Source organism: Lissotriton vulgaris, unplaced genomic scaffold (genome assembly GCF_964263255.1).
Source record: "Lissotriton vulgaris unplaced genomic scaffold, aLisVul1.2 SCAFFOLD_301, whole genome shotgun sequence".
NCBI lineage: Eukaryota > Metazoa > Chordata > Amphibia > Caudata > Salamandridae > Lissotriton > Lissotriton vulgaris.
This window is the reverse complement of record NW_028244321.1, coordinates 820,001-847,453: the sequence shown is the minus strand read 5'-3', so window position 1 is coordinate 847,453 and position 27,453 is coordinate 820,001. Positions and strand designations below refer to the sequence as shown.

General features: G+C 45.7%; 4 non-coding genes across 4 annotated transcripts; all 4 read right to left on the bottom strand.

Moving 5' to 3' along the window:
- Nucleotides 1-690: 690 nt before the first annotated feature.
- On the bottom strand, nucleotides 691-762 carry TRNAH-GUG (transfer RNA histidin (anticodon GUG)). The gene has a single exon. It is a non-coding gene; the product is annotated as a tRNA-His (tRNA).
- A 16,668-nt stretch (nucleotides 763-17,430) lies between these two features.
- On the bottom strand, nucleotides 17,431-17,512 carry TRNAS-AGA (transfer RNA serine (anticodon AGA)). The gene has a single exon. It is a non-coding gene; the product is annotated as a tRNA-Ser (tRNA).
- A 7,500-nt stretch (nucleotides 17,513-25,012) lies between these two features.
- Nucleotides 25,013-25,094, bottom strand: TRNAS-AGA (transfer RNA serine (anticodon AGA)). Its single transcript has one exon. It is a non-coding gene; the product is annotated as a tRNA-Ser (tRNA).
- A 1,499-nt stretch (nucleotides 25,095-26,593) lies between these two features.
- TRNAH-GUG (transfer RNA histidin (anticodon GUG)) lies at nucleotides 26,594-26,665 on the bottom strand. Its single transcript has one exon. It is a non-coding gene; the product is annotated as a tRNA-His (tRNA).
- Between the last annotated feature and the right edge of the window lie 788 nt (nucleotides 26,666-27,453).

Here is a 27,453-nt window from a genome sequence, read left to right as displayed (position 1 = left end):
TTGTAATACATATCAGTAACCCCTAAGGTAGGCCCTAGGTAGTCCTAGGGGCATCATGCTATGTAAGTAAAAGGTAAGACATGTACTGTGGTAGTTTGTATGTCCTAGTAGTATCAAACAGTCTATTACATTTTTCACTACTGTGAGGTCTGCCCCTCTCATAGGTTAGCATTGGGTATTCCCTTATACTTTTTGGGGGGTAATTCCATATCAGAGAGGAGAAGCTTTATTTATTGATAAATCCTATCTACTGGTGAGGTTGGATTTAATCTTACTATTGAATAAATGCCATTTTTAGAGAGTGAGCATTTCTCTGCACTTACTGCTCTATTTGCATTGAAACCTGTCTTCGATTGACGTCTGGATTGGGCTGCGGGACAGCTACATATGTGCATTCCCTGTAGACAGCCACAACACAGGTCACTCAACTGCAACTGCATTCATCTGCATTCTGATTGGCGTGGGGGAGAGCTCCGCTCCCCTTACCGCAAATATGTTCAAGAACGATAATTTATGTCAGTTAGTACAGTATACCTACATCTTATAATCATGTGTGTTTAAATAATTTGTCGTTAGATCGTTTAAATATTGAAAAGGATCTGTTTTTAATAGACATTTTACAAAAATAACTGCTACATTTGGGAATTCTTCAAAGGAAAAACCCAACTGCCGTGACGTTGCCAACAACAATGCCGTGACTCGGATTCGAACCGAGGTTGCTGCGGCCACAACGCAGAGTACTAACCACTATACGATCACGGCGAGCTACTTGGGCTCAATAACGTACAGTGACATGAAGAAATTATAATTCGGACAACTCAGGGCTACTCCTGTGATAGGCTGAATGTGTTCATTGCTTCCTCATTCCTTATACAAAGGCTTTATCTCCTCAGTGGTTGATAGGCTGAAACCGTTTCCTGGCCGCCTGCTTGTGAACTGGCAGGAGTCAAAGATCACACATACACTGGTGGGCCTGTGATGGGACACCAATGCAGAGAAACACACCTGGCGCAGATATTCTATTCTGTTTATTAGACCTGCATCTCACCTGTACCTCCTCAAGCCAACTGTATGTGAAGCAAGAAAGAGTTAAGGAACGGTCCATCTACACTTTTATTGGGAGGATGCTGCCGTGAGCTCCTCCCAGCTAATCACACAAACAGCAGTAAAGCAAGATAACTACACAGTTAGGGGGGACTGCAGGGTTAGGTTTTTGAGGAAATATTGAAACTGACCTCAGTGACCCATAATCAGAGCTGTGGCTAATGACTGCATGCCTAATTATGATGAAGCAAGCACCCTGGCTCGTAGGGGCCCCACAACACACTTTTCTTAGCTCATTCAATTAAAGTATAAACTTCTGCCATGTGTGAGTGGTAAAGGCTTGTTAATTTTGTTGCTTTTCAAATTCACGTCTGACAACAAGACGAAGGAACATTGGGGCATCAGACGCTTTGGAAAGTAGCCACCAACCGCAGAGAAAGAAAGAAAGAGGGAAAAGACAGTATGAGGTGTGGAGAAAACAGCAGCAGGTACAAGGAGCTCAAATGAGATTAATGGCGCCTAAATAGAGCACATAAAGGAACAGTTACAAATCTAAGAAAAGGGAAAGATAAGACTAGGAAAAAGCACAGAAAAAGCTTGTAGATGAAATTCTCTTCCAGGAACAGCAGGTTAAGAGAAATTACACAGGGAGCAGTTAAGCTTGTAACACGGGGGAGAATAGAAAAGAAAATGCAGTTTTATGAAGTGTGTTTGCCTAATCCAGCTAGCACTTTTATTTTATTTCTCTATTTGCTTCTTTTATTGGTAAAGTAAGTTTCAAGTGCATGCACAGGTATGACCGAGAGAGCCAGGGTATAATAATTTGAAGCGTTTGCACCAGCGCTAATGAAGGACGAAAGTTATAGCAAAGATATGAAAGGGGGAGCGATAATAAATATGTGATATGGCAATAGTGACACCAAAATAAGCCACCTATTTATAAAACTGACATGGAAGAAATACTAAAGGTTAACTTCTGAAATTGTAGCCGATGTTAAAAAGATTCTCGTTGTCGGCAGGATTCGAACCAGCACAGGGAGACCCCAATGGATTTCTAGTCCATCGCCTTAACCACTCTGCCACAACAACCGACTGTAAGGCGTGTGCAAATAATCTGTATGCAAGTTTTCAAGGTGTCCCACAGCAAATTCCTGATATTCTGCAATGCACTTTTTAAAAATAATGTTTTTTTCAGCAGGCACATTCTCTCCTAAAAACAAAAATTGCATGCGTATATCTCTAGTTTGGAATACCATAGGCTTGCATGCATACTCTCATGGGTCACTCACGTTTTTGGGACCCTATTGCACTCTGTTTTCTTGCTGCTTTTAGTATATGGCCCATATTACAGAAGTCTACCATCTTTGAGTATTTGAGGCTCCTTTGAAAGTGCTTTATATTTTTTCCTTGAAGAGCTATATAATAAAGGGGTCCGGGAAGATTGCATTTATGGAAGATAAAAGAAGGCCCACTTGTCTCACCAAATGCTGTAGAGAAACCTGATGTTTTACTCATGTTATCCTTAGTTAGTTTTTGTTAGACCTTGCATTCTTAAGGTGGTCCCAACCCCACCTTATTGCTTTTCACCTCCGCATTTTGCTGTATCTTTTTGTTGGCCTTAGGACTCTGATCACTTTATCGCTACTAATCAGTGCTGAAGTGCACGTGCTTCTTCCCTAATCATGTGTATAATTGGAGTATACCTGACTGACAGATTTAATTTACTTGAAAGCCCCTTGTAAAGTGGTATACCATATACCCAGGGACTGATTGTGCCGCCCAAAGAAATAGCATTTCAAACCTGTCTCAAGCCTGCTACTGCAGTGCCTGTGCTGCAGTGTACTGCCACTTCGACTTGGCATTTAAAACTACTTGCCAAGCCTTAAACTCCAATTTTATTACATATCAGTAACCCTTAAGGTAGGCCATAGGTAGTCCTAGGGGCATCATGCTATGTAAGTAAAAGGTAAGACATGTACTGTGGTAGTTTGTATGTCCTAGTAGTATCAAACAGTCTATTACATTTTTCACTACTGTGAGGTCTGCCCCTCTCATAGGTTAGCATTGGGTATTCCCTTATACTTTTTTGGGGGTAATTCCATATCAGAGAGGAGAAGCTTTATTTATTTATTGATAAATCCTATCTACTGGTGAGGTTGGATTTAATCTTACTATTGTATAAATGCCATTTTTAGAGAGTGAGCATTTCTCTGCACTTACTGCTCTATTTGCATCAAAACCTGTCTTCAATTGACGTCTGTATTGGGCTGCGAGACAGCTACATATGTGCATTCCCTGTAGACAGCCACAACACAGGTCACTCAACTGCAACTGCATTCATCTGCATTCTGATTGGCCTGGGGGAGAGCTCCGCTCCCCTTACCGCAAATATGTTCAAGAACGATAATTTATGTCAGTAAGTACAGTATACCTACATCTTCTAATCATGTGTGTTTAAATAATTTGTCGTTAGATCGTTTAAATATTGAAAAGGATTTGTTTTTAATATACATTTTACAAAATCAACTGGTACATTTGGGAATTCTGTAAAGGAAAAACCCTACTGCCGTGACATTGCCAACCACAATGCCGTGACGCGGATTCGAACCGAGGTTGCTGCAGCCACAACGCAGAGTACTAACCACTATACGATCACGGCGAGCTACTTGGGCTCAATAACGTACAGTGACATGAAGAAATTATAATTCGGAACACTCAGGGCTACTCCTGTGATAGGCTGAATGTGTTCATTGCTTCCTCATTCCTTATACAAAGGCTTTATCTCCTCAGTGGTTGATAGGCTGAAACCGTTTCCTGGCCGCCTGCTTGTGAACTGGCAGGAGTCAAAGATCACACATACACTGGTGGGCCTGTGATGGGACACCAATGCAGAGAAACACACCTGGCGCAGGTATTCTATTCTGTTTATTAGACCTGCATCTCCCCTGTACCTCCTCAAGCCATCTGTATGTGAAGCAAGAAAGAGTTAAGGAACGGTCCATCTACACTTTTATTGGGAGGAGGCTGCCGTGAGCTCCTCCCAGCTAATCACACAAACAGCAGTAAAGCAAGATAACTACACAGTTAGGGGGGACTGCATGGTTAGGTTTTTGAGGAATTATTGAAACTGACCTCAGTGACCCATAATCAGAGCTGTTGCTAATGACTGCATGCCTAATTATGATGAAGCAAGCACCATGGCTCGTAGGGGCCCCACAACACACTTTTCTTAGCTCATTGAATTAAAGTATAAACTTCTGCCATGTGTGAGTGGTAAAGGCTTGTTAATTTTGTTGCTTTTCAAATTCATGTCTGACAACAAGACGAAGGAACATTGGGGCATCAGACGCTTTGGAAAGTAGCCACCAACCGCAGAGAAAGAGAGAAAGAGGGAAAAGACAGTATGAGGTGTGGAGAAAACAGCAGCAGGTACAAGAAGGAGCTCAAATGAGATTAATGGCGCCTAAATAGAGCACGTAAAGGAACAGTTACAAATCTAAGGAAAGGGAAAGAAAAGACTAGGAAAAAACACAGAAAGAGCTTGTAGATGAAATTCTCTTCCAGGAACAGCAGGTTAAGAGAAATTACACAGGGAGCAGTTAAGCTTGTAACACGGGGGAGAATAGAAAAGAAAATGCAGTTTTATGAAGTGTGTTTGCCTAATCCAGCTAGCACTTTTATTTTATTTCTCTATTTGCTTCTTTTATTGGTAAAGTAAGTTTCAAGTGCATGCACAGGTATGACCGAGAGAGCCAGGGTATAATAATTTGAAGCGTTTGCACCAGCGCTAATGAAGGACGAGAGTTATAGCAAAGATATGAAAGGGGGAGCGATAATAAATATGTGATATGGCAATAGTGACACCAAAATAAGCCACCTATTTATAAAACTGACATGGAAGAAATACTAAAGGTTAACGTCTGAAATTGTAGCCGATGTTAAAAAGATTCTTGTTGTCAGCTGGATTCAAACCTGCGCGGGGAGACCCCACTGGATTTCTAGTCCATCGCCTTAACCACTCTGCCACAATAACTGACTGTGAGGCGTGTGCACATAATCTGTATGCAAGTTTTCAAGGTGTCCCACAGCAAATTACTGATATTCTGCAATGCACTTTTTTTTAAAAAATCTTTATTAATAGGAAGGAATAGTGGTTAGCCAGCATCATACAGTCATATGTTATTGGTTACAGTTTGTACATTTAACTTTTCGTACGTGACAAGTAACATCACTTTAGCAAGTAATTGCATTAAACCTTTGAAGACTCGTAGATACGTTATCAGGCGGTCCATTCGCATGTACCGTAGTCTTCTATTACCCCCCCCCCTTCGTGTACGATTCAACGGTAGCCTCATTTTTTATAGTACAGAAACAACAAACATCCCTCCCCCCCCCAAACCATGTGTCATCATTGCCATTGTGTCTCCACCCACTTCCCGTACCAGCATTTTTCTCAGCGTGTACGTCGGTACATAGCCAGGTCAAAGCCAACAACATCGTACTGTTGTTTTGCTGAGGTTGACATCCCCTATCCGCTTTGCTACTCCTCCTCCCCCTCTGAGTCCAGGTCGTCTCCCTCCGGTAAGGGGTCGCAGATTTCTCCTCTGTATATATTCCACGCCGCCCAGACTTTGTTCCACTTGCGGGGCGCCGCGCGTAGGACATACACTGCCCTTTCTGTTACCATCAGGATGTCCATGTTCTTAGCCCACCTGCTTGCGATGGGTAGTTCTGGTGCGCCCCACTTCTGTGCTATATCCCGCTTGGCCACTGTCATAGCCAAAGTTGCCCTAATCAGTTCATATCTACCCAGGTCATTGGGGTCCCAGATGTTCAAAAGGCATTTGAGTGGTTCAGGTAGTATAGAAAGTTTAAGGGCCTGTGAGATCGAGCGCATTATCTGTCTCCAGAATTCTCGTATTTGTGGGTGTAGGAGAGTAGGGTCTGCAATCCTATGATCACCCAGATTTTTTGCTTTTGTTTCACTGGTTTACGACTTTCTCTGGCTGTGGGCCTGCCAATCAGACCCACAGCCTGGCTGTTCTCTCTCTAAATTACAACATGTACCCTAGGTGCATTTACCAATTGGTACTGGGCCACCTTATTAGACCCTGTAACTCAGGGCATAGGTGTACCCAGGGCCTACCAGGGGCTGAAGCATGTATTATGCCACCCCTGGCTGGCCTCCTAAATTTGACACAACTGGCTGCATGACAGCTGGGGCAAAGTCGTGTAATCACCCTTTGCTGTAGATATAGTATACCTATATCTAACCCTAAAAATGAACACACAGATTCCTATAAGTCACTCCTATGTCAGGCCTTAACAATCCTGAAGGCAGAGTGCTTGGAATCGTGTGAGATGGTGCTCTGGCATGAGCTGAGCCTGTCTGCAGCTTGCGGAACCAAGTCCTAATAGCTGTTCCATGATATCGCATACCATATACTCTTAAGTGCATTATAATCCTCGCGGTTAAATGCTATCTTTGGTATTGCTTTATCAAAACATGTCGAGTAAGGTGTCATACGAATTGGAATACTAACCCCTCGCCAATTCTGGCGACGGGGTTAGCATTCCACCCTTCTAGAGGGACACGACATGTATGTAACTGTGAACCCCGGTTAAAGTTAAACGAAGCCTCAGCTCCACAAAATGGATGCTGCCACCACAGACACGAGTCTGACCCCCTGCAGCTGGGAGACCTTCCAGGGAGGGGAGCCTGGACAAAGGGTTTCCTGTCAGGGGCGGTGCTAGCACCGTCCCAGACATGGTTTTGTGTATCCTGGGCAGGCAGGGCTTTACAGGAAGGTGACTGCTGAGTGGCACCCCGGTGCTCACTACGCATAGGCCAGTCTGAACCAGTTCCAGGGGCACACCAGCCCCTGGCCTGGGGAAGTCCGGCATGGGAGAGAGGTGTAACCACCCCCCTCCTAGTCCCACCCATAGGCAGGACCTAGTCACCGGGTCAGCCCCTTTTCTTAGTATAAAGATAGGAGCGGGCCCCCTGTTCAAATTAGATCATCTTTGGAATCAAGACACGACTTTCTACGAAAGGACATCAAGATTTCTTCCTCAAGATTCTCCCTTGTGGCTAAGGAGTAGTCACCCTGCATCAAGCGGGCACCATCCTAAGAACACTGCGGTCTGCTGCAAGTCCTTCCTCAGGAATCCGACGACCCAGCTTGACGAGACCCAGCTTCCCTGGCACCTCTGACCTCTACTCACCTCTACAGCCAAGCTGAGAACTGTGAGTGCGACGAGACCTCGAGGGACCGACGATCGCCAAGACTGCACGACTTCTTTGCAACAAGCCCACCGTGTGCTCCACTGGTGAGTGCTTTGGGGTCCGAGAAGCCCCAACCCTGAGCAGCTCCAGCACCGAAGATCAGCCCTCCAGCATCTCCACGATCTGCGTGGGGCCCTTCTGCTTTTGCCTGCTCACCGCGCTGTGTGGCTACTAGGCGGCTGGCTTGTGGCCTTCTTCACGATGCCCGACGACATCACTGCTGCTGGTCTGGTTGCTCCAGACTGGCCCTTGCTTCCTTCTTCAAGAGAAGCACCCCGGACCCTCCTGGTCCACTCCAGACGCCATTTTGAGTCCACCGCGTGGGCTTGAATTTGCCAAGGCTTTGTTGCCCAATCCTGGGTCCAGCGACGCCGACAGCTTCATCCATCGTGGGACAGCTCGCTCCTCCATCCTGGTCGCCGACAACGCCTCCTGGTCCGTGAGATCTGCGAGCACAGCGTCACCCACTCACCTAGTCGAGGTGACTACCATCCGGTGCCCTCCTGGTGCCACCTGACTACTGGCTAGTAGTCTCGAACTTGGTCCCCTCTGCTTTCAGGTGTCATCTCTCTTCGATCCAGGCTTGGATCCATCGAACTTTCTTCACTGGTCGCCTGCCAGCAACTTCCTTCTTCCAGGCTCCTGGTCCGTCTACGAGGATTCCCGACGTCTTTTGAGACCTATGCAGCTGCAGCCCCTGGGCTAGGTAACTTCGGCATTTCGGTGCCCCAGCATAGCCTCACTATCCAAGGGTCAGAATCCACTTTCGTTTTCCTCCTACCAGGTCGGGTTCGCCCGAGAACACTAACTGTCTGAAATCTAGCTACCATAGACTTTGTCCCGCATCCCGCGTGAGAGTGCACACTCTGCACCCGAGTCCCCTAGGCCTCCTAGAAGTAATCTGAAGATTCTATAGTCAAGACCTAGCGATTCCAAAGCCTATTAGTACTGTACTTACCTGCTAGTAATTTCGCATTCCACTTTCAGAGTATATGGTTTTCCGTGCCCCTCGGGCATTTGTATATACTGTGCTAACTTAAGTATTTTCGTAAGAGTTTTGTTTTGTGCTTAGTACCCTGTCCTCATAAAGAGTACAGGGCTGTTGTGATTCTTAATAAATATCTTGTTTATTTTCATAACACTTGTGTGGTGTCCTTTCACTGGGTATTCAAGGGGTATATGTGTGGTAAACAGCTGGCTTAACACGCCCTCTCGAGTCTTTAGCCTTAGACTGCTCGTATCCACGCTACTAGGATAGCTGGTCTATAAGGTTGACTTACAACCAATCATCAATAAGGGTTGCTGGACTGATACATAGTGTTCACTAGAATAGTGAGCACTGCATATCAGGCCACCTTCTCACAGTGGGCATTCCCATAATGTGTGAAGCAGTGTCCCCTCTTCCCCGCAGCCTCTCAAACAAAATGGATGCGGCGCTCTCAGTATTTTATGCAGCAGTGTCCTGGTGTAGTAGATGCGGTGCAGGATTTTAAGTTGCACCAGTCTGAGCTTACTTGAGATTCCAACCTCTCTCGGGGAGGCCAGCGCCTCATTCCACTCAAATTCATCTGTCTCACCTATTTCCCCCTCCCACCTTTCTTTAAGTTTCAGCGTTGGGTCTTTGAGATTATTGATCAGTTTTTTGTACGTGAGGGAGGTAGCGCTTTGGATCATGAATTCCGTTAGCAGTCTATCTTCTAACGGGGAGGAGTCCGGCAGAGTGGTACCTGCAGGAATTGCCCGTAGTAATGCATGCCTAATTTGTACATATCTGAATGTTTCTGTGGGTCCGAGGTTATATTGCTGTTGTAGGTGTGGAAATGGTACTACTGTGTCATTATCCCAGAGGTCCCCTACCGTGGAAATGCCTATGGAGTCCCACCGCTCAAAACCCTTATAGCCTCTGAGGTTTCCCAATGTCTTTGTGTCCCATAATGGTGTCATTTTGGTGATTCGACCTGCCCATCCCAATCGGGCCTGTGCCATGTGCCATAGGGTCGCCGTGTGTTTGGTCGGACCGAGTAGGCTCTTAAGTTGTGACTTATTGTAGAGCACAGACAGCATACAGTCCGTCCCAAGCTGTGACCAATCCGCCCGATAGGCCGGGTCCTCTTTTGGGGCGTGGATCCAATAGTTTATTATTTTAAGCTGGGCCGCCCAGTAATATAGTTGAATGTTGGGGAGCGCTATTTCCCCCTCATACCAGCTTTTAACCAACTTGTCGTAGGCTATACGTGCCGGGCCAGTATCCCAGAGCAAGGTAGTGACCAGCGCCACGATCTGCTTGAAGTATCGCGGTTGCACTAGGTGCGGGGTATTTTCTAGGACATAGAGGAGCCTCGGGAGCGCCATCATTTTGTATAACGCTGCCCTACCCAGTAGGGTCAGGGGCAGGGCCGCCCAATGCTTAACGTCTGCCCGTAGGCGATCCATAGGCGGTTTTAAGTTACTGGCAAAAAAGTCTGCTTCCTTGCTCGTGATGACAATACCTAAGTATTTGAAGGAGGTCGTCGTCGTAAGCAGAGAACAGTCATCTTGCAACCTCGGCGCCGGGCCTTTTAGTGTATACATGACAGATTTCGACCAATTTAGGGTGTAGCCCGATGTGCGTCCGTGGGTGTTACAGAGGTCTAGCAGGGCCGGGACGCCGGTGTCAGGTGTAGTCATGTAAATGAGCATGTCGTCGGCGTATAATGAGACTTTGTCCTCCCATCCCTCCTCCCATTTAATGCCTGCAAACAAGGGCGTAGACCTGATCTGAATTGCCAGGGGTTCAAGCACTAGCGCGAAGAGCAAGGGAGACAAGGGGCAACCCTGTCTAGTCCCCCTGCCTAATAGGAACCTCGGTGATATGTGGCCGTTGGCCACCACCTGCGCGACGGGCTTCGTATAAAGCAGCAGTATCCACGCTATATATTTCGGCCCAAATCCCATACGTTCGAGCACCATCAAGAGATACTCCCACTCTACGAGGTCGAACGCCATTTTAGCGTCGAGAGAGAGAATCACAGCCTGTTCCGAGAGGAGGTGTGCACGGGCCATCACACCATGTACTCTCCGGAGATTCATCGCAGTGCTCCGGTGAGGCATAAAGCCCGACTGGTCAGGGTGGATCAGGGTACTGAGGTGGGGCAGCAAACGGGTGGCTAGAAGCTTAGCTAATATCTTGGCCTCAATATTCAGTAACGATATCGGGCGATACGAGGTACACTCAGTCGGGGGTTTCCCCGGTTTGGGTATCGCCACAATTGTGGCCGTGCGTTGATCCAGCGGCAACTCAGCTCTATCCCTGCTTTCCAAATACATGGCCAGCAGTGGGGCACTGAGTTCTGGAGCCATGGACTTGTACCATTCCACGGGTATCCCATTCGGGCCCAGTGCTTTTCCAGACTGTAACGCCTGGATCGCCAGCTGAATTTCCTCCTCCGTCGGGTCTACTTCTAGGGTACCCCTGTCCTCCTGTGTAATGCTGGGGATGGCAATATCCGCTAGTGTTGCTGCTGCCATTTGCTGTGTGACCATCCGGTCTGGTGTATATATTGTTTGATAATGTTGTGCCAATGCGCAAACTATGTCCTCTGGGTGTGTCAGTGTCCGCCCATCCTCCGTGTGTAGTCTCTGAATACCTCTCGCTCCACTCCCCCTCTTATCTAGCCATGCCAGCATTCGACCCGCTTTGTCTCCCACATCGTATATTCTGTGTTTAACGTACCCCTTCTCTGTCGTTTTAAGGTGAGCCAGGTATTGTTGTTGCCGAACCATGAGGGTGTGTGTCGTGGTCGGGGAGGGGTCTGTCATGTGTGCATTGTTAGCCGTGTTGAGTGCCAGTTCTAAGTCTGTGAGTTCCTTCCGGGAATCCCGTTTGTGCCCCGTTATTGTTGCAATGGCCGTCCCCCGGAGGACTGTTTTGTACGCCTCCCACAAGATGGATGGCGATACCACCGTGCCTGTATTTTCAGCAAAATACTGCGTCGTCACAAGTTTGAGTTTCTTCCGAATCTTGGGGATTTTTAAAAAGTTGGGGTAAATTGGGTAGATCCGTGCACATTTTTTTCCCCCGGTCGTAAGCGATAGAACAATTGGAGAATGATCAGAGATTCCCCTGGGCAGGACGTCCACCTTATCAACCATTTCCAGCCCCAACCCCAGGGCCATGAAGTAGTCTATACGGGATAAACTATTATGTACAGCTGAGTAATAAGTGTATTGAGTAGCCTCGGTATGCAATTGTCGCCAGATGTCTACAAGGCCCAGGGCTTCTACAAAATCCGAGAGTGGTGCAGTTCCTCGTGGTCGGGCCCTAGAGGGGAAGGTGTCCTTAAGTGGATCCATGATTGCATTAAAGTCCCCCCCAACAATCGTATCCCCCTCGGGGAGGTCAAGGAGGAATTTGCCTAGTGCAGGTAGGGCCACGGAGTGTAGTGCTTGGGGGGATATATACCGATATTACATTAAGAGATCTGCCCTCCCATTGACCATGAACTGCAGCAAAACGACCCTGGTCGTCCGCCACGCGACTTGTTATGATAAAGGGGGATGATTTTTTCACCAGTATTCCCGTTCCCCTGGAGCTGGTAGTGAATTCTGCGTGTATTGCCATGGTATAGCCGCGCCTATCAAGTGCTTTGCAGGTGGACCCGTGAAGTGGGTTTCCTGTAGGAGGACCAAATCCGGGCTATGTCGCTTTATGGCCTACAGTACCAAGCCTCGTTTAATTTTGTCGCCCAGGCCTCTGACATTCCAGGTTAGCATGCGCAGTGGGGGTATCCCCGTAGTTACAGGGGAGCCCTCAGCGGGCGTGTTGTTAAGTGGCCTGGCCATTGAGTCGGTGAGAGAGCCTTGCACTCAGCGTGTCTTAGGACTAACACATGTGTCGCTTCGTGCCATGCTGTGTAGGAGACATACAAATGTCGGGGTGGCAGTACAATGTAAGTGCTGAATGATGACTATGAACAAAAACATGAATTCTAACAAGAAAACTTCAGTTCCATCCCCCCACCCTGCTACCCTGCTCCACGGACCAACCCCCGCCCGTTTCCCCAACTTTGCAGAGTGCTTTAGTCCTTCCCCAGTCATCTTACTTGCTCGTGGGGTTGGTGAGTCCCTTACGGGCACTGCCTGTGCCCACCTTACTCAGCCACGCCAGATCCATGGCCCTTGCGGCACATTCAGTCCCATACGAATATAGTCCGGCTTCAGACCGGAGCCAATTGTCCAGAGTCCAGCGGGTCCCTTTCAGGATCTGATTCCGTTTCTTCCGCGCCTTCCTGACAGGGTGATTGGGAGTTCTGATTGCTCACTGTCTTTTCGGTACAATGTGTCGGCCGGTCTCGATGCGGGCGATGTCGCTGTCCCACTGGTCTCCAGCCCTCCAGCCATTCCTGTGCCACCTCCGGCGTGTCAAAAAACCAAGTCTTTCCTTCGGCCACAATTCGCAGTTTAGCGGGGAATAGCATGGAGTACGGCAATTCCCTATCCCGTAGTGCTTTTTTTACCTCCGTGAAGGACTTACGACGCCTGGCCACCTCTGCCGTGTAGTCTGGGAAGAAGGCTAAGGTTGCATTTTGGATCCGCACCAGCGGTGAGGTTCTTGCCGCCAGTAGGATCGCATCCATGTCCCTGAAATTGAAGAGCCGGGCCAGCACAGGCCTTGGTGCCGCTCCCGTCTTGGGCGGGCCTCCCGGGACTCTGTGCGCCCTCTCCACCGAGAAGAAGTGGGACAGGCCTTTGGGCTGCAGTTTGTTTTTTATGAGATCTTCCACATAGAGGTCCATGGCCCCCTTCCCCTCCGTCTCTGGAAGTCCAAGGATGCGCACGTTGTTGCGTCGCAAACGCCCTTCTTGGTCGTCCAGCTTGTCGTGTAGGAGCTTGGTTACTTTCTGCATTCTTTCCATGGTCACTTGTAGTTCCGAGGTGTCTTCCATAAGCGATTTCGTGACCACCTCTACCTGCGACACCCTCTCCTCCATTTTGTGAAAGTCCGCTCGCAGCAAGGAGACTTCAGAGGAGATGGCGCCCACTGTTGTTTTTACCTCTGAGAGTGTTTTCATAATGTCTTCCAGCGTTATTTTCTTCGTTCCTTCTGCGTCTTGAGTGTTACCCGTGGAGGTTCGCCCTACATTTTGAGGCTGACCTTGTTGTCCGTATGCAAATTTGTCTAATTTGGCCTGTGTGGATCCACTCCTAGTGCCTTTGCCCGCCATGGTGCTGGGGCTCGCGAAATCCGGAGTCTTGCCTTGTTTAGTCGCGATCAGCGCCTCGACCTCTTTCGCAGTTTGTAGGCACCAGCCAGGGAGCAGTAGGCTGGTGTGCGTTAGACAGAGTATCACCTTCCGCCCTCTGTGCAGGCCTCACTGGCCGTTGTGGTGATGCAGGAGAGTCCCGGCGGTTGCTGTATGAGTTTCAGGTTGAGTCGCTGTAGGTCGCACCCCGTGATCTGTGCTCTCGCCCCTCGATAATCCCACCTTGAGCAGGAACGGTCCCAGCGGCCTCCAGTTGGGGTCCTCTGGGCAAGCCTACCACACTCGGGTACTCCGGATGGCGCAGGGTCTGGTTCCGGGCAGCTGTACCCCCATAGGCCATGCAGGCCTCAAGCTCACCCGCTCAGTGCACCGGATCTATGTCTCTACTATGCCAGGGCTGCTGATGCTACCGGGCAGTATGTGGGCCCCGAGGCCCCTTCGCTAGCTCCTGCGTGGATCCTCAGTATGACGCCGTCCCCCGGGGGCACCGATGTCTCTCACCTCTGATCGGGGCTAATATGTGCTTCCACTTCGACCCTGCGGCCAAGCGAGGCGCGAAGATCGCCTCAACAGTTCCCCGCAGCCCGCCAGGCCCTCGAGGGGGGGGGAGTGTCGAGATCTCAGCGCCGCTCAGCGCGCCCAAGGCCAGATCGGCACATTTCTGAGCGTTGCGCCAGTCCCGTACAGGTGGCGTGTTTGTACGTGTGCCGTAGGGCGATGCCACTAAATGTTCCAGGCAGGTTGTGTGTTGTCAGGCGGGTGCCGGGATGCGTCCACCCCTCCCGGCCGGCTTGGTCGCACTTCCGCCGGGGCCTGGGTGCTACTCAAGGCCGGTGCTGTTCTTCCGCTGGTAGGCCCAGACTTGTCGCCTGGAATTCGCTTGGCTCTGCTCCTCCGAATTGCTTGAAAGTCGGACCGGTGACACCGCTTCGGTCCCGGACCCAAACGCCGCCGCTTCAGGTGAGCAGGGTAGCGGATAAGTGTGTCGGATTTAGATTAAGGCCACAGTGCCCTCAGGAGCTCTCACGCTATGCGGCCGCCATGCTTGGCTGCTAGCCACGCCCCCCTGCAATGTACTTTTTAAAAATAATGTTTTTTTCAGCAGGCACATTCTCTCCTAAAAACACAAATTGCATGTGTATATCTCTAGTTTGGAATACCATAGGCTTGCATGCATACTCTCATGGGTCACTCAAGTTTTTAGGACCCTATTGCACTCTGTTTTCGTGCTGCTTTTAGTATATGGCCCATATTACAGAAGTCTACCATCTTTGAGTATTTGAGGCTCCTTTGTAAGTGCTTTATATTTTTTCCTTGAAGAGCTATATAATAAAGGGGTCCGGGAAAGATTGCATTTATGGAAGATAAAAGAAGGCCTACTTGTCTCACCAAATGCTGTAGAGAAACCTGATGTTTTACTCATGTTATCCTTAGTTCGTTTTTGTTAGACCTTGCATTCTTAAGGAGGTCCCAACCCCACCTTATTGCTTTTCACCTCCGCATTTTGCTGCATCTTTTTGTTGGCCTTAGGACTCTGATCACTTTATCGCTACTAATCAGTGCTGAAGTGCACGTGCTTCTTCCCTAATCATGTGTATAATTGGAGTATACCTGACTGACAGATTTAATTTACTTGAAAGCCCCTTGTAAAGTGGTATACCATATACCCAGGGACTGATTGTGCCGCCCAAAGAAATAGCATTTCAAACCTGTCTCAAGCCTGCTACTGCAGTACCTGTGCTGCAGTGTACTGCCACTTCGACTTGGCATTTAAAACTACTTGCCAAGCCTTAAACTTTAATTTTATTACATATCAGTAACCCCTAAGGTAGGCCCTAGGTAGTCCTAGGGGCATCATGCTATGTAAGTAAAAGGTAAAACATGTACTGTGGTAGTTTGGATGTCCTAGTACTATCAAACAATCTATTACATTTTTCACTACTGTGAGGTCTGCCCCTCTCATAGGTTAGCATTGGGTATTCCCTTATACTTTTTGGGGGGTAATTCCATATCAGAGAGGAGAAGCTTTATTTATTTATTGATAAATCCTATCTACTGGTGAGGTTGGATTTAATCTTACTATTGAATAAATGCCATTTTTAGAGAGTGAGCATTTCTCTGCACTTACTGCTCTATTTGCATTGAAACCTGTCTTCAATTGACGTCTGGATTGGGCTGCGAGACAGCTACATATGTGCATTCCCTGTAGACAGCCACAACACAGGTCACTCAACTGCAACTGCATTCATCTGCATTCTGATTGGCCTGGGGGAGAGCTCCGCTCCCCTTACCGCAAATATGTTCAAGAACGATAATTTATGTCAGTAAGTACAGTATACCTACATCTTATAATCATGTGTGTTTAAATAATTTGTCGTTAGATCGTTTAAATATTGAAAAGGGTCTGTTTTTAATAGACATTTTACAAAAACAACTGGTACATTTGGGAATTCTGTAAAGGAAAAACCCAACTGCCGTGACATTGCCAACCACAATGCCGTAACTCGGATTCGAACCGAGGTTGCTGCGGCCACAACGCAGAGTACTAACCACTATACGATCACTGCGAGCTACTTGGGCTCAATAACGTACAGTGACATGAAGAAATTATAATTCGGAACACTCATGGCTACTCCTGTGATAGGCTGAATGTGTTCATTGCTTCCTCATTCCTTATACAAAGGCTTTATCTCCTCAGTGGTTGATAGGCTGAAACCGTTTCCTGGCCGCCTGCTTGTGAACTGGCAGGAGTCAAAGATCACACAAACACTGGTGGGCCTGTGATGGGACACCAATGCAGAGAAACACACCTGGCGCAGATATTCTATTCTGTTTATTAGACCTGCATCTCCCCTGTACCTCCTCAAGCCATCTGTATGTGAAGAAAGAAAGAGTTAAGGAACTGTCCATCTACACTTTTATTGGGAGGATGCTGCCGTGAGCTCCTCCCAGCTAATCACACAAACAGCAGTAAAGAAAGATAACTACACAGTTAGGGGGGACTGCACGGTTTGGTTTTTGAGGAATTTTTGAAACTGACCTCAGTGACCCATAATCAGAGCTGTGGCTAATGACTGCATGCCTAATATATGATGAAGCAAGCACCATGGCTCGTAGGGGCCCCACAACACACTTTTCTTAGCTCATTGAATTAAAGTATAAACTTCTGCCATGTGTGAGTGGTAAAGGCTTGTTAATTTTGTTGCTGTTCAAATTCACATCTGACAACAAGACGAAGGAACATTGGGGCATCAGACGCTTTGGAAAGTAGCCACCAAACCGCAGAGAAAGAGAGAAAGAGGGAAAAGACAGTATGAGGTGTGGAGAAAACACCAGCAGGTACAAGGAGCTCAAATGAGATTAATGGCGCCTAAATAGAGCACGTAAAGGAACAGTTACAAATCTAAGAAAAGGGAAAGAAAAGACTAGGAAAAAACACAGAAAGAGCTTGTAGATGAAATTCTCTTCCAGGAACAGCAGGTTAAGAGAAATTACACAGGGAGCAGTTAAGCTTGTAACACGGGGGAGAATAGAAAAGAAAATGCAGTTTTATGAAGTGTGTTTGCCTAATCCAGCTAGCACTTTTATTTTATTTCTCTATTTGCTTCTTTTATTGGTAAAGTAAGTTTCAAGTGCATGCACAGGTATGACCGAGAGAGCCAGGGTATAATAATTTGAAGGGTTTGCACCAGCGCTAATGAAGGACGAGAGTTATAGCAAAGATATGAAAGGGGGAGCGATAATAAATATGTGATATGGCAATAGTGACACCAAAATAAGCCACCTATTTATAAAACTGACATGGAAGAAATACTAAAGGTTAACTTCTGAAATTGTAGCCGATGTTAAAAAGATTCTCGTTGTCGGCAGGATTCAAACCTGCGCGGGGAGACCCCAATGGATTTCTAGTCCATCGCCTTAACCACTCGGCCACAACAACTGACTGTAAGGTGTGTGCACATAATCTGTATGCAAGTTTTCAAGGTGTCCCACAGCAAATTCCTGATATTCTGCAATGCACTTTTTAAAAATAATGTTTTTTTCAGCAGGCACATTCTCTCCTAAAAACAAAAATTGCATGCGTATATCTCTAGTTTGGAATACCATAGGCTTGCATGCATACTCTCATGGGTCACTAAAGTTTTTTGGACCCTATTGCACTCTGTTTTCGTGCTGCTTTTAGTATATGGCCCATATTACAGAAGTCTACCATCTTTGAGTATTTGAGGCTCCTTTGTAAGTGCTTTATATTTTTTCCTTGAAGAGCTATATAATAAAGGGGTCCGGGAAAGATTGCATTTATGGAAGATAAAAGAAGGCCCACTTGTCTCACCAAATGCTGTAGAGAAACCTGATGTTTTACTCATGTTATCCTTAGTTCGTTTTTGTTAGACCTTGCATTCTTAAGGTGGTCCCAACCCCACCTTATTGCTTTTCACCTCCGCATTTTGCTGTATCTTTTTGTTGGCCTTAGGACTCTGATCACTTTATCGCTACTAATCAGTGCTGAAGTGCACGTGCTTCTTCCCTAATCATGTGTATAATTGGAGTATACCTGACTGACAGATTTAATTTACTTGAAAGCCCCTTGTAAAGTGGTATACCATATACCCAGGGACTGATTGTGCCGCCCAAAGAAATAGCATTTCAAACCTGTCTCAAGCCTGCTACTGCAGTGCCTGTGCTGCAGTGTACTGCCACTTCGACTTGGCATTTAAAACTACTTGCCAAGCCTTAAACTCCAATTTTATTACATATCAGTAACCCCTAAGGTAGGCCCTAGGTAGTCCTAGGGGCATCATGCTATGTAAGTAAAAGGTAAGACATGTACTGTGGTAGTTTGTATGTCCTAGTAGTATCAAACAGTCTATTACATTTTTCACTACTGTGAGGTCTGCCCCTCTCATAGGTTAGCATTGGGTATTCCCTTATACTTTTTGGGGGGTAATTCCATATCAGAGAGGAGAAGCTTTATATATTTATTGATAAATCCTATCTACTGGTGAGGTTGGATTTAATCTAACTATTGTATAAATGCCATTTTTAGAGAGTGAGCATTTCTCTGCACTTACTGCTCTATTTGCATCAAAACCTGTCTTCAATTGACGTCTGGATTGGGCTGCGAGACAGCTACATATGTGCATTCCCTGTAGACAGCCACAACACAGGTCACTCAACTGCAACTGCATTCATCTGCATTCTGATTGGCCTGGGGGAGAGCTCCGCTCCCCTTACCGCAAATATGTTCAAGAACGATAATTTATGTCAGTAAGTACAGTATACCTACATCTTATAATCATGTGTGTTTAAATAATTTGTCGTTAGATCGTTTAAATATTGAAAAGGATCTGTTTGTAATATACATTTTACAAAAACAACTGGTACATTTGGGAATTCTGTAAAGGAAAAACCCAACTGCCATGACATTGCCAACCACAATGCCGTGACTCGGATTCAAACCGAGGTTGCTGCGGCCACAACGCGGAGTACTAACCACTATACGATCACGGCAAGCTACTTGGGCTCAATAACGTACAGTGACATGAAGAAATTATAATTCGGAACACTCAGGGCTACTCCTGTGATAGGCTGAATGTGTTCATTGCTTCCTCATTCCTTATACAAAGGCTTTATCTCCTCAGTGGTTGATAGGCTGAAACCGTTTCCTGGCCGCCTGCTTGTGAACTGGCAGGAGTCAAAGATCACACATACACTGGTGGGCCTGTGATGGGACACCAATGCAGAGAAACACACCTGGCGCAGATATTCTATTCTGTTTATTAGACCTGCATCTCCCCTGTACCTCCTCAAGCCATCTGTATGTGAAGCAAGAAAGAGTTAAGGAACGGTGTTATGGCTGTCTTTTTGTTAGCTCTTTAGAGAAGGAGAATGATGGAGAGTGACTCCAGCCTATCACCCCCATAGCATAGGGATTAGGCCGATAGACAGGGACCCTGTCTCACATATATAAGGGCATTTTCGTATTATTTTCCTTAGAGTAAGGCTTATGAATTTAAGTTAGGGGATAGATATATAAGTATTAGTCACGATTCGCTCATTTGCTAACATGCTGGGCTGTTTTTCATGGAGCTATGCATGTTATGGGCTCCGTAGGCCTTAAACGAGACAGACTCCATTTTGCTTTCTGCCCGGTAGCTCGAGAAGGCTTTCTAGGTGAAGTGTAATGTTTTAGTTTCAAGCTGTTGTTCGCTTGGAGAGAACCGGTTCAGGCTGACCCTTATCGAAGGAATGTATTTTTCTCCACTCCGAAGACACAACTTCAGGCCGGCCGGCTGGGAAAGTGTCCTTGGTACGGGGAGGTACAAGAATTTGGTGGGCGGCAGGTTACTGGCCGTGAATTTCCATGAAGGAACGGGCTTTGATATTAGCGAAGGTGTTAGTCAGTTTGTCAGTTAGTCCGTAGGCGGCATCTAGCCGTTAGCATCTCTGCCATTATTCATTTTCATGGTGGACAAGTCGCCATCTTTGAAGTCGGAGAAAGATTTAAGACCGAAACTCTCTGAGAAAGACTGAACGAGAAGTAGCGCGGAGCGCACTGATACAGAGAGAGAGAGAGACGGTAGCTAATAATCAGCAAGGTTCCGGTGTCCTGAGGGGAAGCAGACGAGGTTGAGCCTAGCGGTGCAGACGTGTACTTGTGACGGCTGAGGGTGACTGCAAGGCGAGCCAGGATACAGAGACGAGAAGGGAACCTAGATGACTGCCGAGTCCAGACTTCCCACTAACAAGGTGATACCTGCCTAACTTATTTAGGATGTGCACTCTAATCTTTACCTTTTTCTTGCAAAAGTTATGCTGCATAGTAATGTGATTTGTATCTATTGTTAATAAATACCCTAATTCATATAGAATTATTGTGTACCTGGTGCTTATGTTCAATCTTGGTAAACTGCACTTCTAGTCAAGGGCTGTTTAGGTGAAAGGATGAGAAATCCCGATCAGGTAAATGGGGATTGAATAAAGAGGGAGTGAGTGAACCTTCGATGTCAAGAGCAGGGAGTACACTATACAATCTGGAACCCTATTCAAAGTTATTATTGTAGTTTTATTCCGAGTAGACCACTGAGATATTATCCCAATAATGGTTCATAGGAATGTGGTCGTCGTTGATATGCGGCGTTAGTGAAAACACTGGGTGGGAGACCAGTGCAAATACCCACTGGATTGTGGCTTGAGTAAATGAGAGCACTAGGTGGTCGAACTAGTGTGTAGTTTCGCAGGATTGCGAACAGTTTGGAAAAGGGAGCATTGGGTTCTGCAGGCCCATGTGTAGACACACCGGATTGTGTGTCAGATCTGCCCTAGGGTAGAACGGTCTGGGTCGGGGTGGCCGCGAGACCAACTGATGTGAATAAGATATTGTAGAAAATCCGTACATACATATATTGTCATTCCCCATCCTTAGGTGCGACCTGTATATTTATCTGTATATCTACTCATTGAGAATACGATCTGAGGAGGGAAGGTGAGTACGTTTTGGCTGGGTCACAGGGGCCCCTGGGGGCTGATCCCATCTAAACAGAAAATCCAGCCATTACAAACGGTCCATCTACACTTTTATTGGGAGGATGCTGTCGTGAGCTCCTCCCAGCTAATCACACAAACAGCAGTAAAGCAAGATAACTACACAGTTAGGGGGGACTGCATGGTTAGGTTTTTGAGGAATTATTGAAACTGACCTCAGTGACCCATAATCAGAGCTGTGGCTAATGACTGCATGCCTAATTATGATGAAGCAAGCACCATGGCTCGTAGGGGCCCCATAACACACTTTTCTTAGCTCATTGAATTAAAGTATAAACTTCTGCCATGTGTGAGTGGTAAAGGCTTGTTAATTTTGTTGCTTTTCAAATTCACGTCTGACAACAAGACGAAGGAACATTGGGGCATCAGACGCTTTGGAAAGTAGCCACCAACCGCAGAGAAAGAGAGAAAGAGGGAAAAGACAGTATGAGGTGTGGAGAAAACAGCAGCAGGTACAAGGAGCTCAAATGAGATTAATGGCGCCTAAATAGAGCACGTAAAGGAACAGTTACAAATCTAAGAAAAGGGAAAGAAAAGACTAGGAAAAAACACAGAAAGAGCTTGTAGATGAAATTCTCTTCCAGGAACAGCAGGTTAAGAGAAATTACACAGGGAGCAGTTAAGCTTGTAACACGGGGGAGAATAGAAAAGAAAATGCAGTTTTATGAAGTGTGTTTGCCTAATCCAGCTAGCACTTTTATTTTATTTCTCTATTTGCTTCTTTTATTGGTAAAGTAAGTTTCAAGTGCATGCACAGGTATGACCGAGAGAGCCAGGGTATAATAATTTGAAGCGTTTGCACCAGCGCTAATGAAGGACGAGAGTTATAGCAACGATAATAAATATGTGATATGGCAATAGTGACACCAAAATAAGCCACCTATTCATAAAACTGACATGGAAGAAATACTAAAGGTTAACTTCTGAAATTGTAGCCGATGTTAAAAAGATTCTCGTTGTCGGCAGGATTCGACCCTGCGCGGGGAGACCCCAATGGATTTCTAGTCCATCGCCTTAACAACTCGGCCACAACAACTGACTGTAAGGTGTGTGCAAATAATCTGTATGCAAGTTTTCAAGGTGTCCCACAGCAAATTCCTGATATTCTGCAATGCACTTTTTTAAAATAATGTTTTTTTCAGCAGGCACATTCTCTCCTAAAAACAAAAATTGCATGCGTATATCTCTAGTTTGGAGTACCATAGGCTTGCATGCATACTCTCATGGGTCACTCGCGTTTTTTGGACCCTATTGCACTCTGTTTTCGTGCTGCTTTTAGTATATGGCCCATATTACAGAAGTCTACCATCTTTGAGTATTTGAGGCTCCTTTGTAAGTGATTTATATTTTTTCCTTGAAGAGCTATATAATAAAGGGGTCCGGGAAAGATTGCATTTATGGAAGATAAAAGAAGGCCCACTTGTCTCACCAAATGCTGTAGAGAAACCTGATGTTTTACTCATGTTATCCTTAGTTCGTTTTTGTTAGACCTTGCATTCTTAAGGTGGTCCCAACCCCACCTTATTGCTTTTCACCTCCGCATTTTGCTGTATCTTTTTGTTGGCCTTAGGACTCTGATCACTTTATCGCTACTAATCAGTGCTGAAGTGCACGTGCTTCTTCCCTAATCATGTGTATAATTGGAGTATACCTGACTGACAGATTTAATTTACTTGAAAGCCCCTTGTAAAGTGGTATACCATATACCCAGGGACTGATTGTGCCGCCCAAAGAAATAGCATTTCAAACCTGTCTCAAGCCTGCTACTGCAGTGCCTGTACTGCAGTGTACTGCCACTACGACTTGGCATTTAAAACTACTTGCCAAGCCTAAACTCCAATTTTATTACATATCAGTAACCCCTAAGGTAGGCCCTAGGTAGTCCTAGGGGCATCATGCTATGTAAGTAAAAGGTAAGACATGTACTGTGGTAGTTTGTATGTCCTAGTAGTATCAAACAGTCTTTTAAATTTTTCACTACTGTGAGGTCTGCCCCTCTCATAGGTTAGCATTGGGTATTCCCTTATACTTTTTGGGGGGTAATTCCATATCAGAGAGGAGAAGCTTTATTTATTTATTGATAAATCCTATCTACTGGTGAGGTTGGATTTAATCTTACTATTGTATAAATGCCATTTTTAGAGAGTGAGCATTTCTCTGCACTTACTGCTCTATTTGCATCAAAACCTGTCTTCAATTGACGTCTGGATTGGGCTGCGAGACAGCTACATATGTGCATTCCCTGTAGACAGCCACAACACAGGTCACTCAACTGCAACTGCATTCATCTGCATTCTGATTGGCCTGGGGGAGAGCTCCGCTCCCCTTACCACAAATATGTTCAAGAACGATAATTTCTGTCAGTAAGTACAGTATACCTACATCTTATAATCATGTGTGTTTAAATAATTTGTCGTTAGATCGTTTAAATATTGAAAAGGATCTGTTTTTAATAGACATTTTACAAAAACAACTGGTACATTTGGGAATTTTGTAAAGGAAAAACCCAACTGCCCTGACATTGCCAACCACAATGCCGTGACTCGGATTCGAACCGAGGTTGCTGCGGCCACAACGCAGAGTACTAACCACTATACGATAACGGCGAGCTACTTGGGCTCAATAACGTACAGTGACATGAAGAAATTATAATTCGGAACACTCATGGCTACTCCTGTGATAGGCTGAATGTGTTCATTGCTTCCTCATTCCTTATACAAAGGCTTTATCTCCTCAGTGGTTGATAGGCTGAAACCGTTTCCTGGCCGCCTGCTTGTGAACTGGCAGGAGTCAAAGATTACACATACACTGGTGGGCCTGTGATGGGACACCAATGCAGAGAAACACACCTGGCGCAGATATTCTATTCTGTTTATTAGACCTGCATCTCCCCTGTACCTCCTCAAGCCATCTCTATGTGAAGCAAGAAAGAGTTAAGGAACTGTCCATCTACACTTTTATTGGGAGGATGCTGCCGTGAGCTCCTCCCAGCTAATCACACAAACAGCAGTAAAGCAAGATAACTACACAGTTAGGGGGGACTCCATGGTTAGGTTTTTGAGGAATTTTTGCAACTGACCTCAGTGACCCATAATCAGAGCTGTGGCTAACGACTTCATGCCTAATTATGATGAAGCAAGCACCATGGCTCGTAGGGGCCCCACAACACACTTTTCTTAGCTCATTGAATTAAAGTATAAACTTCTGCCATGTGTGAGTGGTAAAGGCTTGTTAATTTTGTTGCTGTTCAAATTCACGTCTGACAACAAGACGAAGGAACATTGGGGCATCAGACGCTTTGGAAAGTAGCCACCAACCGCAGAGAAAGAGAGAAAGAGGGAAAAGACAGTATGAGGTGTGGAGAAAACAGCAGCAGGAACAAGGAGCTCAAATGAGATTAATGGCGCCTAAATAGAGCACGTAAAGGAACAGTTACAAATCTAAGAAAAGGGAAAGAAAAGACTAGGAAAAAACACAGAAAGAGCTTGTAGATGAAATTCTCTTCCAGGAACAGCAGGTTAGGAGAAATTACACAGGGAGCAGTTAAGCTTGTAACACGGGGGAGAATAGAAAAGAAAATGCAGTTTTATGAAGTGTGTTTGCCTAACCCAGCTAGCACTTTTATTTTATTTCTCTATTTGCTTCTTTTATTGGTAAAGTAAGTTTCAAGTGCATGCACAGGTATGACCGAGAGAGCCAGGGTATAATAATTTGAAGCGTTTGCACCAGCGCTAATGAAGGACGAGAGTTATAGCAAAGATATGAAAGGAGGAGCGATAATAAATATGTGATATGGCAATAGTGACACCAAAATAAGCCACCTATTTATAAAACTGACATGGAAGAAATACTAAAGGTTAACTTCTGAAATTGTAGCCGATGTTAAAAAGATTCTTGTTGTCGGCAGGATTCGAACCTGCGCGGGGAGACCCCAAAGGATTTCTAGTCCATCGCCTTAACCACTCGGCCACAACAACTGACTGTAAGGTGTATGCACATAATCTGTATGCAAGTTTTCAAGGTGTCCCACAGCAAATTCATGATATTCTGCAATGCACTTTTTAAAAATAATGTTTTTTTCAGCAGGCACATTCTCTCCTAAAAACAAAAATTGCATGCGTATATCTCTAGTTTGGAATACTATAGGCTTGCATGCATACTCTCATGGGTCACTCAAGTTTTTTGGACCCTATTGCACTCTGTTTTCGTGCTGCTTTTAGTATATGGCCCATATTACAGAAGTCTACCATCTTTGAGTATTTGAGGCTCCATTGTAAGTGCTTTATATTTTTTCCTTGAAGAGCTATATAATAAAGGGGTCCGGGAAAGATTGCATTTATGGAAGATAAAAGAAGGCCCACTTGTCTCACCAAATGCTGTAGAGAAACCTGATGTTTTACTCATGTTATCCTTAGTTCGTTTTTGTTAGACCTTGCATTCTTAAGGTGGTCCCAACCCCACCTTATTGCTTTTCACCTTCGCATTTTGCTGTATCTTTTTGTTGGCCTTAGGACTCTGATCACTTTATCGCTACTAATCAGTGCTGAAGTGCACGTGCTTCTTCCCTAATCATGTGTATAATTGGAGTATACCTGACTGACAGATTTAATTTACTTGAAAGCCCCTTGTAAAGTGGTATACCATATACCCAGGGACTGATTGTGCAGCCCAAAGAAATAGCATTTCAAACCTGTCTCAAGCCTGCTACTGCAGTGCCTGTGCTGCAGTGTACTGCCACTATGACTTGGCATTTAAAACTACTTGCCAAGCCTTAAACTCCAATTTTATTACATATCAGTAACCCCTAAGGTAGGCCCTAGGTAGTCCTAGGGGCATCATGCTATGTAAGTAAAAGGTAAGACATGTACTGTGGTAGTTTGTATGTCCTAGTAGTATCAAACAGTCTATTAAATTTTTCACTACTGTGAGGTCTGCCCCTCTCATAGGTTAGCATTGGGTATTCCCTTATACATTTTGGGGGGTAATTCCATATCAGAGAGGAGAAGCTTTATTTATTTATTGATAAATCCTATCTACTGGTGAGGTTGGATTTAATCTTACTATTGTATAAATGCCATTTTTAGAGAGTGAGCATTTCTCTGCACTTACTGCTCTATTTGCATCAAAACCTGTCTTCAATTGACGTCTGGATTGGGCTGCGAGACAGCTACATATGTGCATTCCCTGTAGACAGCCACAACACAGGTCACTCAACTGCAACTGCATTCATCTGCATTCTGATTGGCCTGGGGGAGAGCTCCGCTCCCCTTACCGCAAATATGTTCAAGAACGATAATTTATGTCAGTAAGTACAGTATACCTACATCTTATAATCATGTGTGTTTAAATAATTTGTCGCTAGATCGTTTAAATATTGAAAAGGATCTGTTTTTAATAGACATTTTACAAAAACAACTGGTACATTTGGGAATTCTGTAAAGGAAAAACCCAACTGACGTGACATTGCCAACCACAATGCCGTGACTCGGATTCGAACCGAGGTTGCTGCGGCCACAACGCAGAGTACTAACCACTATACGATCACGGCGAGCTACTTGGGCTCAGTAACGTACAGTGACATGAAGAAATTATAATTCGGAACACTCATGGCTACTCCTGTGATAGGCTGAATGTGTTCATTGCTTCCTCATTCCTTATACAAAGGCTTTATCTCCTCAGTGGTTGATAGGCTGAAACCGTTTCCTGGCCGCCTGCTTGTGAACTGGCAGGAGTCAAAGATCACACATACACTGGTGGACCTGTGATGGGACACCAATGCAGAGAAACACACCTGGCGCAGATATTCTATCCTGTTTATTAGACCTGCATATCCCCTGTACCTCCTCAAGCCATCTGTATGTGAAGCAAGAAAGAGTTAAGGAACGGTCCATCTACACTTTTATTGGGAGGATGCTGCCGTGAGCTCCTCCCAGCTAATCACACAAACAGCAGTAAAGCAAGATAACTACACAGTTAGGGGGGACTGCATGGTTAGGTTTTTGAGGAATTTTTGAAACTGACCTCAGTGACCCATAATCAGAGCTGTGGCTAATGACTGCATGCCTAATTATGATGAAGCAAGCACCATGGCTCGTAGGGGCCCCACAACACACTTTTCTTAGCTCATTGAATTAAAGTATAAACTTCTGCCATGTGTGAGTGGTAAAGGCTTGTTAATTTTATTGCTGTTCAAATTCACGTCTGACAACAAGACGAAGGAACATTGGGGCATCAGACGCTTTGGAAAGTAGCCACCAACTGCAGAGAAAGAGAGAAAGAGGGAAAAGACAGTATGAGGTGTGGAGAAAACAGCAGCAGGTACAAGGAGCTCAAATG